Here is a 13,419-nt window from a genome sequence, read left to right as displayed (position 1 = left end):
TTCGTTTTTGTGTTTTGTTTTTTTGTTTTTTTGTTTTTTATACTTTTCCATTTGAATACCAAATCCAGTAAAGTAAGAGAGCAAACATTTTGACCAATATATTTCCATTTAAAAAATCTCTCATACCACGCATAACCCTGCTATAAATCTAATTCTAACTTTAGTAGTATAAGAATTAAAAACCCATATACCTTTTATGTTTACAATGAAACAATTGAGCTCAGAACAAAATAAATAAATAAATAAAAACAATGAAACAATTGAGCGACGAAGGTAGCAGTCAAGATGGCAACAGCCATTACTGCCAAATTCCCCACCCCTGTCGAGCTTGGCAGTGGGCAGAAGGCAATAAATAAATAAATAAATAAATAATAATGAAACTATTGAAGAAGTCAATTGTTTGACTCATTCCCAAGAATCCAGTAACTACATATTTCTTCCTCAGCAGATAAGGATGAATCTCAACATTGCATTCTGTCCGATAACTGTAACCCATTCGAACAAACAAGAAAGAAAATACTCCCATTACCAGGGAAAAAAAAAACAAAAAAAAAAAATGAAGAAGAAGAAAATACTCCATTCAATTTTCCTGATCGCCCAAGAAAAGGATTTTAACTTCAAAATTTTCACTTTTTTCTCATCTTCCTAGTCCTCACCATGCGATTATATATATATATATATATATATTTTTTTTTTTTATTTTGTTCTGGTTTTTAATTTTTTTCTTTCAAAAGCCGGGCATGAGAAGAATAGAAATTTGACAAACCGCACAAAAATTTAGTAAATAGAAATTATAAAATAATATCACAATTGTAAGAGAAAATTGACAGTTCCACATACCTTTTGCACTCCTCGCTAAATGACAGTAAAACTCAACATCATTTTTACACCTAAAATGCTAATTCCTTGACAAAGTAAAAGGGCAAATGAACAAAAAGAGAGTAAATAAAAGCAAATAGAACTGGGTTTCACTCACAGGCAAATATGAATACATCCACATGGGCAAATTCATAAAAGAAAAGAAAACAAACCAACTTGGACACATCAATTAGAAAGTTCCAGCAATGGAAGATTATCGGAAGTCCCATTAATGTCCTGATGCTACTGCTGATGGCAATGGCAACGTTTCTCCATCTACTTTATGAATCGTACAAATTTTGCTGTAGATTTAAAAGATGTGTGAGCATTAGCAAAGAATTTGTGAGAGGGAAATGTTGTTGGTTTTCGATCTGAGAAGAAAAAGAAAAAAAACCTCAAATGTGATATTAAAAGAAGGAAACCAAAAGCGAAAAATCTGTTATGAAAAAAATTGCCTTATGAGATTCTTCGCAGGAGAACCAGAGTCTCTGGTCCAGAGAAGAAAATGAAAAGTAATTTTTTTTTTTTGTTTGCTTGTGTGTGTGAAAAGAGTAGTTGGCACACAATCAATAACCATATTGTGCAATCCCGATGAAAAGTTTTTTTTTTTTTTTTTGTGTTTGTGTGTGTGTGTGAAAAAAGTAGTTGCAATACAATCAATAACCATACTGTGCAATCTCAAAAATCTCGGACAAGGGATCCTTATCTGGTATACATGAAATTACCATTACATTCTTGGCATACCATCTTGGAAGGAAAATGACAAGAAGGGTAGAGTTAGGCATTTTCACTATAAAAGGCATTATTTTAAAAGTAAATAAAATATAAAAAAAAATCCAAAACAAAACAAAATGCAAAACGCAGAAGGTACAGTCGTTTTTTAACCATTTTGAACAGTAAAAAAAGACCAAAACTCATCAGGCTTCTCGCTTATAGAATAGACTAAGGATATACTAGGTATGGCCACGTGCGATGCATGTGACTTGGATTAAAATTTGAATGTTTAATAGCTTTTAACTAATATGAAAAAGTTTGAATTAAAAAGTTGTTAAATTAGTTTTTTTAATTAACATTTTTCAATTTGTTTAGAAGGATTTAATCTTAAATTATTAACAAACATAAAGAAATTAATCATTTTATCCCAAGTTTTTCATAAATTTAATATCCAAATCGCATCATATAATTTTGAAGTAAAAACACTTCCAACTGATACGAACCTAAGACGACCTGCTCCTAAACCTGTATTATATTAGCCCGGATCTTAATTAAGTTCAAGTTCTAATGGAATTGACCTCAACCCCTAACCAACCTGTGGTTAGAAACCTTGATATAATGTAGACGCCACAATAAGGGATGGAAAACCTATTGAAAAGTAAAGCTAAAACAACCAATTCTCTAATGGTGTTTTAGGTGTTCTCAAACAACAAAGAGATAATTAATCTCACAAGTATTTTCTCAATCAAATCAAAGTTAGTTCTTATTGATAACTAAGCCTTTAGATAGGCTTTGAAAGAAACAAAATAAACTCTAAAAATCCTAGGTAAAACCGGCCACACACATAAAGAATCCTAGTTGGCCGCAACTATACTTTCTTTCCTAATCTGAGTTTGATTAATTAATTCCTTTATATTAAATTAGGAATTAATTAATTTACAATAAAATAAAAACCTTCCTAAAGTTATTTGTCCATAAAATAAATAAATAAAAACCCAAAAAGAAAGAAAGTCAATCGCAAATTAGGTAACGAGTTGACTTTGACATTTAGGCGGAATTATTTCTTCAACCGAGCTAACTTATGTCTGCCTGATGTCCGAGCTAACTTATGGCCTATCCGAGCTAACTGATGTCTGTCTGAGCTAACTTGTGTTTAACCGAGCTAACTGATGTCTGTCCAAGCTAAGTTGTGTCTGGCCGAACTAACTGATGTCTGTCCGAGCTAAGTTATGTCTGGCCGAGCTAAGTTACATCCGATGTCCGAGGCAAGACTCGTCCAAGATCAGATGTCCGAGGCAAGGCTCCAATATCCAAAGTCCGAGATCAGATGTCCGAGACATGGGTGTCCGATATAAAATATCCGAGGATAGTGTTGATGTCTGCCTGATGTCCGAGCTAACTTATGGCTTATCCGAGCTAACTGATGTCTATCTAAGCTAACTTGTGTCTGTCCGAACTAAGTTGTGTCTAGCCGAGCTAACTGATGTCTGTCTGAGCTAAGTTGTGTCTGGCCGAACTAACTGATTTCTGTCCGAGCTAAGTTGTGTCTGGCCGAGCTAAGTTACATCCGATGTCCGAGGCAAGACTCATCCGAGATCAGATGTCCGAGGCAAGGCTCCGATATCCGAAGTCCGAGATCAGATGTCCGAGACATGGGTGTCCGATATAAAATATCCGAGGATAGTATTGATGTCTGCCTGATGTCCGAGCTAACTTATGGCCTATCCGAGCTAACTGATGTCTGTCTGAGCTAACTTGTGTTTGCCCGAGCTAACTGATGTCTGTCCAAACTAAGTTGTGTCTGGCCAAGCTAACTGATGTCTGTCCGAGCTAAGTTGTAACCGAGCTAAGTTGTGTCTGGCCGAACTAACTGATGTCTGTCCGAGCTAAGTTGTGTCTGACCGAGCTAAGTTACATCCGATGTCCGAGGCAAGACTCATCTGAGATCAGATGTCTGAGGCAAGGCTCCGATATCCGAAGTCCGAGATCAGATGTCGGTGTCCGATATAAAATATCTGATGTATGGGTGTCCGATGTATCAGCCTCCACCACTTGAATACTTAAAACAGGTCTTTTATTTTCAGGTATGGACACGCCCTTTTGAGAATGAATTACTTTCTGGATAAAGGCAGCAAGGTTGTCCTTAAACCTCTTAGCTTGAGCCCTAGTGATCGGTCCAGCCTTCATCTGTATCGGATCAGTACCCCAGCGAGTTGTTGATGGTGCGAGCTCGGGCGGGTTTGCATCACCAACTCTTAGATGAACAGAAAATCTAGAAAAGCAGAAAATCTGAAAAAGCAAAAACCATTATTGTTCGTAATTAAATTCTAGCTTCATCCTTTCAATTTTATTTGTTTTTTATACGCCAATCAATATTGAGATGTTTTAGATATTTAGTGAGAATAAATTAATTTTAAAACTAATTAAAACATAAACAATTTATTTTGATTCTAGTCCATTATCATGAAATTTAATTTATTCATGGATTTATATATTAACTAAAAGAAACACAAAAAATAAAAAATGATCATAGGAAATATAAGTACAATCATAAAAACTCATAATTACTATTTTACTTTCGTTAAACAAAAAGTTGTCATAAAATACTTGTGTCATAGATGAATCTATCTTAGCATCATTGCTATCTTCCTAAGATAAATTGCAAGATTTAATAGAAATGTATTAGGTTATACCTAAATCAATTTTCTATTACATCTTGCAATGTACAAAATAATAATATTAGTGTTACTATCATAGTATAGTCTAAATACGCTATAAGTTCACAAAAGACTGATAATAATCTACTTATGAACTGATAGTAATCTATCATGTCCACATTAACAAAAAGATGGTTCCCATGATAACAAATTAAGCATTGTCTTTAAGCTCGGCAAACTGTCTTTAAGCATTGTCTTTTAAATGTAGCATATTGACAAATGAGCAAAAGTTGTAGAATTGGGTGATTGCTATGGGGCTCAACAAATGTACAAATCGATCAGTGCAAGGTATAATCATATCTTTTTTCTGTTTTATTCTTGTCCATGGCTTTTTCAGCGTTAGCATTATACCTGTAATTGCTCAAATTAATTATTGCTATTTTTATTTTTTATACAAGAAAAATTGTTCTAAATTTAAACTCCAATATTAGTTTACCAAATTGATAAAGCAGCTGCTTGTGGTATCTCCGGTTCAATAACAAATGAACTGGAGGATTTGGTTGAAAGCGAGATACCTGTATGATGATATAAATAATACAAATATGCATGTAAAAAATTGAATTAATAAAAACTAATTTAGAAAATTGCTGACTATTTTAATTACATAAAAATTGTTCAAAAATAACATCAATTGTAGTGTAGTCATTAAGGAAACATACCATTATATGAGCTAACTTTAAGTCGACATCCAATTATGATTGGTTTTCTATTCATAATATTCAAAATTTGAGTACATTCATTGTTCACAAATTGGTTCCACATGGTAAGTATCACAGTATCCATACTGTCCATAAAATTAAAATCAAAATTCAGAAAAATGTTTATTAACTTATTTAATAATTAATAATTATTTTTATTTTTTTGGAGTACTTACTTATCATTCATCAAAGTCATCTCTTGGACAATCTCTAAACCATCATTCGTGATTATCTCCTTTTTTGGCTTGATTTCAATCGCTATTCCAATCACATCTGATGATAAACAAATTTAAAAGTTAATTAAAATGTTATAGATCATTAGAAATTTGTCCACATGATGAATTAAATATAAATGAAAAGTTATAAAAATATAGCTGAACAAATTGACTATATAGACAAACATTCCAACGTGGGATAGAGAATCAATATAAGTGTGTAGTCGTGAGAACGGAACAAAGCTGTAAACAGCAGGCACAATTATCTCTGAATCTCCAGTCACTTCTTCCACAATGGTTCGACCATTTATAGTCCATTGCAAATTATTTTGAACAATCTGATATTGTGCACCAATTTCTTTAACGCAAGCATTAGAAATATAATAATTTTTCCCAATTATGAGTGTGTCTCGGAAGATGTGAATGTCTCCACCATATATTGTGGCCTGGATCTTATTACCCTATATAAGAAAAACAAGAGACTTAAAATTGAGTTATATATGAAACAAATTATACAACATAAATATATTATCAAAACAAACTTACTTCTTTATCAGCTAAGATTAACCTTTGATATTTGTTTGGACTTGATTTAGAAACTCTGGCATTGCTTTCTCAATAACCACCACTTTTACTGTCCAACCTCTTTGTTGAGCTTGAATATCCTTGATTAGCTTTACTTCTTTAACCATTTTGCTATATTATATTTTAGAAAAACATAAAAGGAAATCACTATGAATCAAATAAACCAAATTATAGATGACATAGTCATTGACTATTTATTTATTTTTTAGACTGAGAGAAAAAAAAACAATGACCATCACGATCTCTTATGGGATTGCATGCTCTCTTACTACTTTTTCTTTTTTCTGTTTTTTTTTTTTTACTGTTTTTTTTTTCCCACCTGACAAAGGGATTGTTTTGTTAATTATGAGTTTAGAGCTTTAATGAATGTTGGGGTTAGTTAAAATATATTGTTCAATTCTGAAAATGGGTTTTATTATTTTTGTATAGTTATGTTTGTCTGATGGTGTGGGGTTTAAGGATAGAACAAGAGAATAATCTTGAAGCAAGGTTTTTGAAGGGGGTTCTTTTTAAAATGATTAGATGTTATGTGAATGCTAAGGACATTTATTTAAGTATGGTTTTAGTATAATAATGGGGAAAAAAAAGGAAAAAAAAAAAAGAATTGATGTGTGTTTTTGGGCATGGGTAGAGGGTACTCAACTTTTGCTCTACTTAATTAAAAAGCTTTTGGTTTAATGATTTGAAAAAGAAAAAAAAAACAATGGGTATGACGGAAAAAAAAACAAAAAAATGAATGTCTTTAACACGTGTGGGAAAGAGACATGATGGGTAGGAGAATGCCAAAAGGGAAAGCTTATTTTAATTTTAAGCCACTTGAGCAAGTGTGAAAATTTTGTAGCGAACAATTTATATTGAGTTGTTTTTTACATGGTGTTCATAAAAAGTTTTTTTATTTAGATTTTGGTTGGTTGTTGAATATGCTACATTTCATTTTGCAATTTCTAAAACAAATAATGAAATAAGGGAAGACTATAGAATGAGGAACATGGATGCTTTGGCAGTTGTTAGAGCTCTCAAAAAATGGATGTTTGAGATAATCTACGCAGAAAAGCTAGTCATTTTGTTAACATAAATACATATTGGTTTTTCATATATCAATATGTGATATTGGGTGAAGAACTGAAATATAAATCATATGCATGTGCACACAAAAGCAATGAAAAATGCAAAAATCCATGCACAATGAAATTCATGAACTCACAAAAGAATTGAAATGCACGAGGAAATTAAGTAATAAGACAAAGGAATGGAAAAAATTAAAATTACCAATTTTGTAGTGAATAACACAATCCTCAGGTTCTTTGTCGTCACTGATAAAGAGAGTAGGGGGAGAGAAAAGCTGAAAACAAAAAAAAAAACAAAAAAATAGAAAAGGAAAAAAGCCAATGGCATTTAAATACTGAAAACCAAGGAACTAGGCTTTAAAATATTATAAATCAAAATCTTTACTTACATGATAAGTCAAAGTCCTTTTTGAAGTACAATAATGAAGTCCAGAATTTTGTATAAAGTACACCAACTCTATCCTTACCATACTGTAAGTCATCATAACCATAATGCATACCATACCACAACCCCTGACACCTGTATGGCAAAATAAAAAAAGAAGCATAAAATGTGGATCTCACCAGTATGGCAACTGTTGAAGATCAAATATGTGATGGAACATTCAAGGATTTTAATTAACGTAATAGATAAAAGATAAAAGGCTAATGCAAAGCAATAGTTGGAGTAAGTCCAATCCATTATTTATTAACAAAAAAGTCCAGCTCATTTAACATAAATTTATTTAATATTTAAAGTGAAAAAATTTACTACATCTCACATATGATAAAATATTCAACAAAAATATTTATTTTTTTTAATTTACTTTGAAAATCATATATATATATATATATTGTATGCACATATTTATATACACATCAAAACATAAATTATTTCTTCATTTTACATTTATTTTTTTATACATATTGGATCAAATCAGTATCATATTATATATATAATACATATATTAATTTTTATGTGAATGAATCAAATTCCATATATGCAAGCACATATTAGAATTTTTTTTTTCTGGGTAACGGACATTTTCTTTGGGAAAAAAAAAAAGAAAAAAGAAAAAAGTAGACTAAAGAAACCGGATATTTTATTTCCACACAACAACACATGGAAAACCTCGATCACCCTATTTGGGGTTTCATTGTCTCTACATTCATAAATAAGATAAACCATAACCCAAAATTCTTTAACAATTTCACCAAGCTTATCAAATATGATCAATAGATTCCAAGTTAATGACTACATTGAAACAATACTGAATTCCAGAACCAACTAAAAGGTTTACACGGCTTCCAATAACAAACAAATAAAATACAAATCCTAATCTTATTTTCTCTAAAATTGAAACAGATAAATAAACTTGGTCCAAATTGAAAGGCAGAAAAAAAACCCAATCTATACATGAACATACAGGAAGAGAATATAGATTTTGGTGGAAAATGGAAAGCCCATTAGAGAGAGAGAGACCACGGAGGATTGTTGAGGAGGAAGGAAGAATAAATAAGGAAAGAAAGAAAAAATAAAATATAATATACACTCACCAGATGACCCAAGCGACCTTGAAGCACATCCCAGAGTTATTTTTCTTTTCTTCTCTTTTGTTTTTTTTTTTTTTTTTTTGGGTGAATCTGAGCTTCAATGGAAGGAGGAATGAAGAATGCACAGGAGAGGAAAGATTCAACTTCCCGTACAAAAGTTGGTAGATACTTTAAAAGACGTTAACAACCCTCAAATTTCTTCAAATTTCCAAAAGACATACAAACTGAAAAGCACAAAATAAAATAAAACGCAAAAAAAAATGGTCATTTTTTAACCATTATAAATAGTAAAATATGACCAAATCCTTTGGCTCTTCTCATTTATATTATAGACTAAAGGATATACTAGGTTCGGCCCACGTGCTTTGCACGTGTATTGATGTGTAAAAGTGTTAAGCATATATATATATATATATATATTCACACCTCTAAAAACAAAAAAGAATTACTTTATATGTGTGTTACATATTTGATCCACAAGATAAAGTAAAATACTTTTTAGTTAACATAATTTTCAACAAATAATATAAAATAATATATCATAAATTTATTAAAATTCCCATTAATTTTTCTTTTGCTTTTTCCTTCTTCCTAGGATAAATATCCTAGAGATTATTTTTCACATGTATCCTTTCCAAACCATTACTTCCAGGCAAAGAAGTTTATTGTGACAGAGGCATGTTAATGGCATATTGTCTCACTTAATAGGAGCTTTTAAAAATGATGAGCAACCCTCTACACGTGTTTTTGCATGCCCCAATTGCTTCAGAAAGTTGTTGGATGTCCTGATCTTCGGTTAAATTTAGTGCCGCAATAGGAATCTTAGGAAACTTCTCATAAATTTTCCTAGCACGATCTAAGAAAAATATTTTATCATAATTACCAAGAAAGATAACACCATAAATGTTAAATAGACCAAAAACCATAAATCGCCATATAATCATGTGATGCAGTTTATTTCATATTAGAAGACTTCAGATATATAGCATAAGATGGAACAAAGTAATTATAACCACCAAGGGAAACTCAACAAGTACTTATCATAATTGTGAAAGGTAAGAACCAACCAAGAGAAAATTGATAAGCATATAATACTACATCACAAGTTAAAAACTGACCAAGCATTTCATCATCATAAGGAACTTTTCCTTTGTTATGATATGCTCCAAGATGTACATATCATAAAGAGCCTCAGCTTCACTTATCTCAACTATAGATATATTATAATTTAAAAAAAAAAGAAAAAAAATGAAATAAGGTTCACATATAATAAGTCAAATGGATGAAGACACACATGTTAACGAGGATAGACATGGACCTAATGATTGAACAGTAGGCTAAAACTCAATCCAATTTATCATATTGCAAGCCCTGTCCCAGATACTTGCAATGGATGTGCTCAAATGGCATAAAGTTATATCTAAATAAAGGGAAGATATTATGCAAATATTCAAGTGTTCATAATTGTATGACCTGCCCATGTTTCAGCTGAATGCATGCACCTGCCTGAAGGATATCCAATGCTTCAGAATACCTCTGCGCAGATGCATATCTGCAATAAAGCATGCACGACTTTCATCAGTAATGTATACCTGAATTAATAATAAAGATAGCTTGTTACATAGAAGAAAAATGACCATTATGAAATCATAAGGACAGACTAATTCATCTACATATATGATAGTAAGTAACAACTATTAGATTTATTTCCCCATTAAAAACACACTAATTAATTATGCATGAAGAATTTATAATCAATGGAATTATATTTTTCATCACAGGTGTAAAACATAAGATAAAGTTTTGATCTAAATGAACAGGACAACAATAAAACAGAAAAAAGAAATGATTATACCTTGCACTGATCGATTTGTACATTTGTTGAGCCCCATAGCAATTACCCCATTCTACAACTTTTGCTTATTTGTCAATATGCTGCATTTAAAAGCAAAAACAGGATACATTATGATTGAGGATCATGCTTGCTAGCCAAAATAACGAGATTTGTTGCAAGAAAAACTCCACAGTCTTTTGAGTATTTTCGGATATTTAGTTGTCATAATGATTGAGATCCACAAAAATTAATAATTGAAATTAATCATCATTCTTTGAAACTCAAAAATCAAACTTAAACAGAGATCGTGTTTAAGAATTGCAACACAAAACAAAGAAAAATAACAAAATGAGCCATCTTTTGTGTTACTTCGATATCCCATAAACCAAAAGCAGCTTACTTGATCATTTTTCTGCCATCATCCATAAGGATTTAAGCATGTTCCAGTTAAAGACTAACCGAATCCAATGTAAAAACCACGCACCATTTAACAGCTATCAAATATCTAGGGGGAGAGGGGGGGGGGGGGGGAAGAAATTCAGCATACTTATAATCTTAGGAATTTTCATTTATAGTTTAATAAGCAAAATATAGAACTCCATAAATTTTTGTTTCACTCGATATTTGGCTCGCAAAAAAAAAATTAAAAATAAAAACTTTAGCCCCATCCCACAAAAACATAAAATGAGATATTCTAGTATTTTAGTTTTCTCGGGAACCAAATACAAAAACTGAAATGTTAATATGAGGAACAGAAATTAATTGTAGAAGGTTGGTGTACCTCTTGAGCAGGAGGCAGAGTGCCTCTTCTGGGTCTCTCCCGCGACATGGCTTGGATTGTTTTTGGATAAAAAGTATAAAATGGAATTCAAAATGCCAGAGATCGGAACTGCTCCCGGCCAAGACCAAGGATTTCCAATTGATACGCTCTACAAAATCTCTCTTCCAAGTCACAATCCTCTTCCTCTCTATTCTGTGACTCTGCCACCTTTTTTTTTTTTTTAGTTATTATTATTATTATTATTATTATTATTATTATTATTATTATTATTATTATTATTATTTCTTTGTAAAATCATCAAGCCATGCCGATTCTTAGGAGAAAAAGAAAAAAAAAAAAAAGGACCAGGAAATAAAAGAAGGAAATGAATATAAATAAGTTTAAAATTGAAGAAACATAAAAGAAGGAAGAGGGAAAAGCGGAGGAGAGGGAGAGACAATACCTAATGTTGTTCTGTTTTCCAATAAAATCTAAGAGGAGATTTATGGAGCGGTTCTTTTTTAATCAGGGCTACCGATTCGAGTATACGCTCACTGTGCTCGACAATGGCCAAGAGGAGCTCACACGGAGTCAAGGAAGGGAAAGCGTTAAAGCGATTTCCTACCACTCATATTCATATAATATATTTTGAATAGTAAAAAAGACCAAAACTCGTCAGCACTTCTCATTTATAGTATACACAAAGGATATACAGTTTCATCAAATCCATCCCCTAAAGCTTGTTCAGGGAAGACATTTTCTTTTTTGTTTTCTTTTTTTTTTTTTTTTTTTTTTTTCTTTCCTTTTGTGTGGTGGGGATGAGGATTCGGTGAGAAGCTAGAACAGAGAATACAGAGAAAGAGAAAGAAAAAGAGATAGGGAGTTTCTTCAAAGATAGAGACCAAAGGGTTCATATATTAAGTGAAAAATTTTAAAAAAAAAAATTTGAAGCTACCCTGTTCTAGCCGTGAAGAATGAAGTAAAAATCAGTGCGTTCTTCTTGTATGGCCTTTCTTTCTCCTCCTCCTCCTCGTTTCTGCTGCTTCTTGACATCCTCATCACTGTATTCGAGTTTAACTCTGATAATTTCTTGAGGTCTCAGCTTCACATCTTAAGGAGCAAACCAAAACAATACCAAAGTACACCTTCCTCATCGCAAGAATCAATACAACCCATACCTTAGTACACCCCTCCCTCAACTTTGCAGAATCCTTCCCATACCGGAGATACACCTTCTCCGCAATAGCATTGTACTCTTTGACACTGCACCATTGTTTTCTAATTTATGTAAAATTACTATTATATCCTTGGCATACCATTTTGGGAGGAAAACGACAAAATGGTAGGTTTGGGTATCTTTACTATAAACGACAGCATGTTAATAGTAAATAAAATTAAAAAAAAGCCAAAACAAAATAAAATACAAAACGCAAAAGGTGCAGTCGTTTTTTAACCATTTTGAATAGTAAAAAAAGACCATAACTTGTCAACCCTTCTCATTTATAGTATAGACAAAAAATATATGATTGACAAAAATATATCACATAGAAAACCATATTTACCACAACAGATAATACGTTTGCAACTTTGTTAAAGGAAAATAAAAAGTGAAAAAAAATCTAAAATACTATTATTTGTATCTGTCACAGATACTAATAAGGAAATGTTCCATCTAAGTTTTCTCAGATTTAAACTAATTACAACATAACTTTGATTGTAGTTCAACTAAGTTACGGCTGAAAAAGAGAATAATAGTTTTTGTAAATTAAGAAAAAGGTGATAAATTTTTTTGAAACATGAATAAATTTTATTTAAGCCAAAAAGTTAATGATATTAACCCGACAATCCAATATAAATAATAGAACCGACCACACATTGCGTGCTAAATGTGCAAGCAAAGTCATTCACCAGAACGGTCACCGGGCGGATGAGAAATCTGAAATCTAATAAAAACACAAAGAGCAGCAGCTTTCAATCCCCTCAAATCCACATGCTAGAAGCGGAAACGTGTTAATTTCACCAAACCCATGATGCCTCCATTTGCGCAAAATCACATGAGATATATAAATACGGCTCCTTTTTCTGGGTTTTGTTTCTCTGCTTTTGCAACATCTTATCTACTCTCTAAACCCTCCATATGTCAACTCCACAAAACCCCACGTCAGATCAGACAATCTTTTCACATGGATGATGATTTGGAATCTGGATGAGAGATTTCTTATCCTTTGAAAAGAGCTGTGGGGCCCAGTTGCATAGATCTTCTGTCAGAAGATCATTGGTGAGATTACAAATTCATTGGTTGTAGTGTATCTTCGCCCTCCGACTACCATTGTCGTGGGGAAGTAGTTTGGTCTATAAGAGACAAGGGAAGTTTCTGACAGTTTGTTTTTCCCTCTTTCTTTCTCTTTTTCTTTTCATTTTTTTTTTCTTTCCATTTT

At 32.0% G+C, this 13,419-nt stretch overlaps 1 non-coding gene across 10 annotated transcripts; it reads right to left on the bottom strand.

Moving 5' to 3' along the window:
• Window positions 1-2,308: 2,308 nt before the first annotated feature.
• Window positions 2,309-13,081, bottom strand: LOC107417439 (uncharacterized). Of its 10 annotated transcripts, none has more exons than XR_009635622.1 (12): window positions 11,445-13,081; window positions 11,003-11,315; window positions 10,243-10,322; window positions 9,861-9,979; window positions 8,391-8,611; window positions 7,244-7,374; window positions 7,057-7,129; window positions 5,749-5,898; window positions 5,164-5,663; window positions 4,949-5,073; window positions 4,726-4,804; window positions 2,309-3,861 (listed from the first exon to the last, which is right to left on the bottom strand). It is a non-coding gene; the product is annotated as an uncharacterized LOC107417439 (transcript). The 10 variants fall into 10 exon arrangements; XR_009635616.1 differs by having other exon boundaries at window positions 9,861-9,939; window positions 11,445-13,072; XR_009635617.1 differs by lacking the exon at window positions 2,309-3,861 and adding an exon at window positions 4,378-4,640 and having other exon boundaries at window positions 9,861-9,939; window positions 11,445-13,072.
• Window positions 13,082-13,419: the final 338 nt, after the last annotated feature.

The sequence above is a fragment of the Ziziphus jujuba genome, chromosome 2, assembly GCF_031755915.1.
Source record: "Ziziphus jujuba cultivar Dongzao chromosome 2, ASM3175591v1".
Lineage (NCBI taxonomy): Eukaryota > Viridiplantae > Streptophyta > Magnoliopsida > Rosales > Rhamnaceae > Ziziphus > Ziziphus jujuba.
The sequence above is the reverse complement of the archived record's forward strand: the minus strand, read 5'-3'. Positions and strand labels throughout refer to the sequence as shown.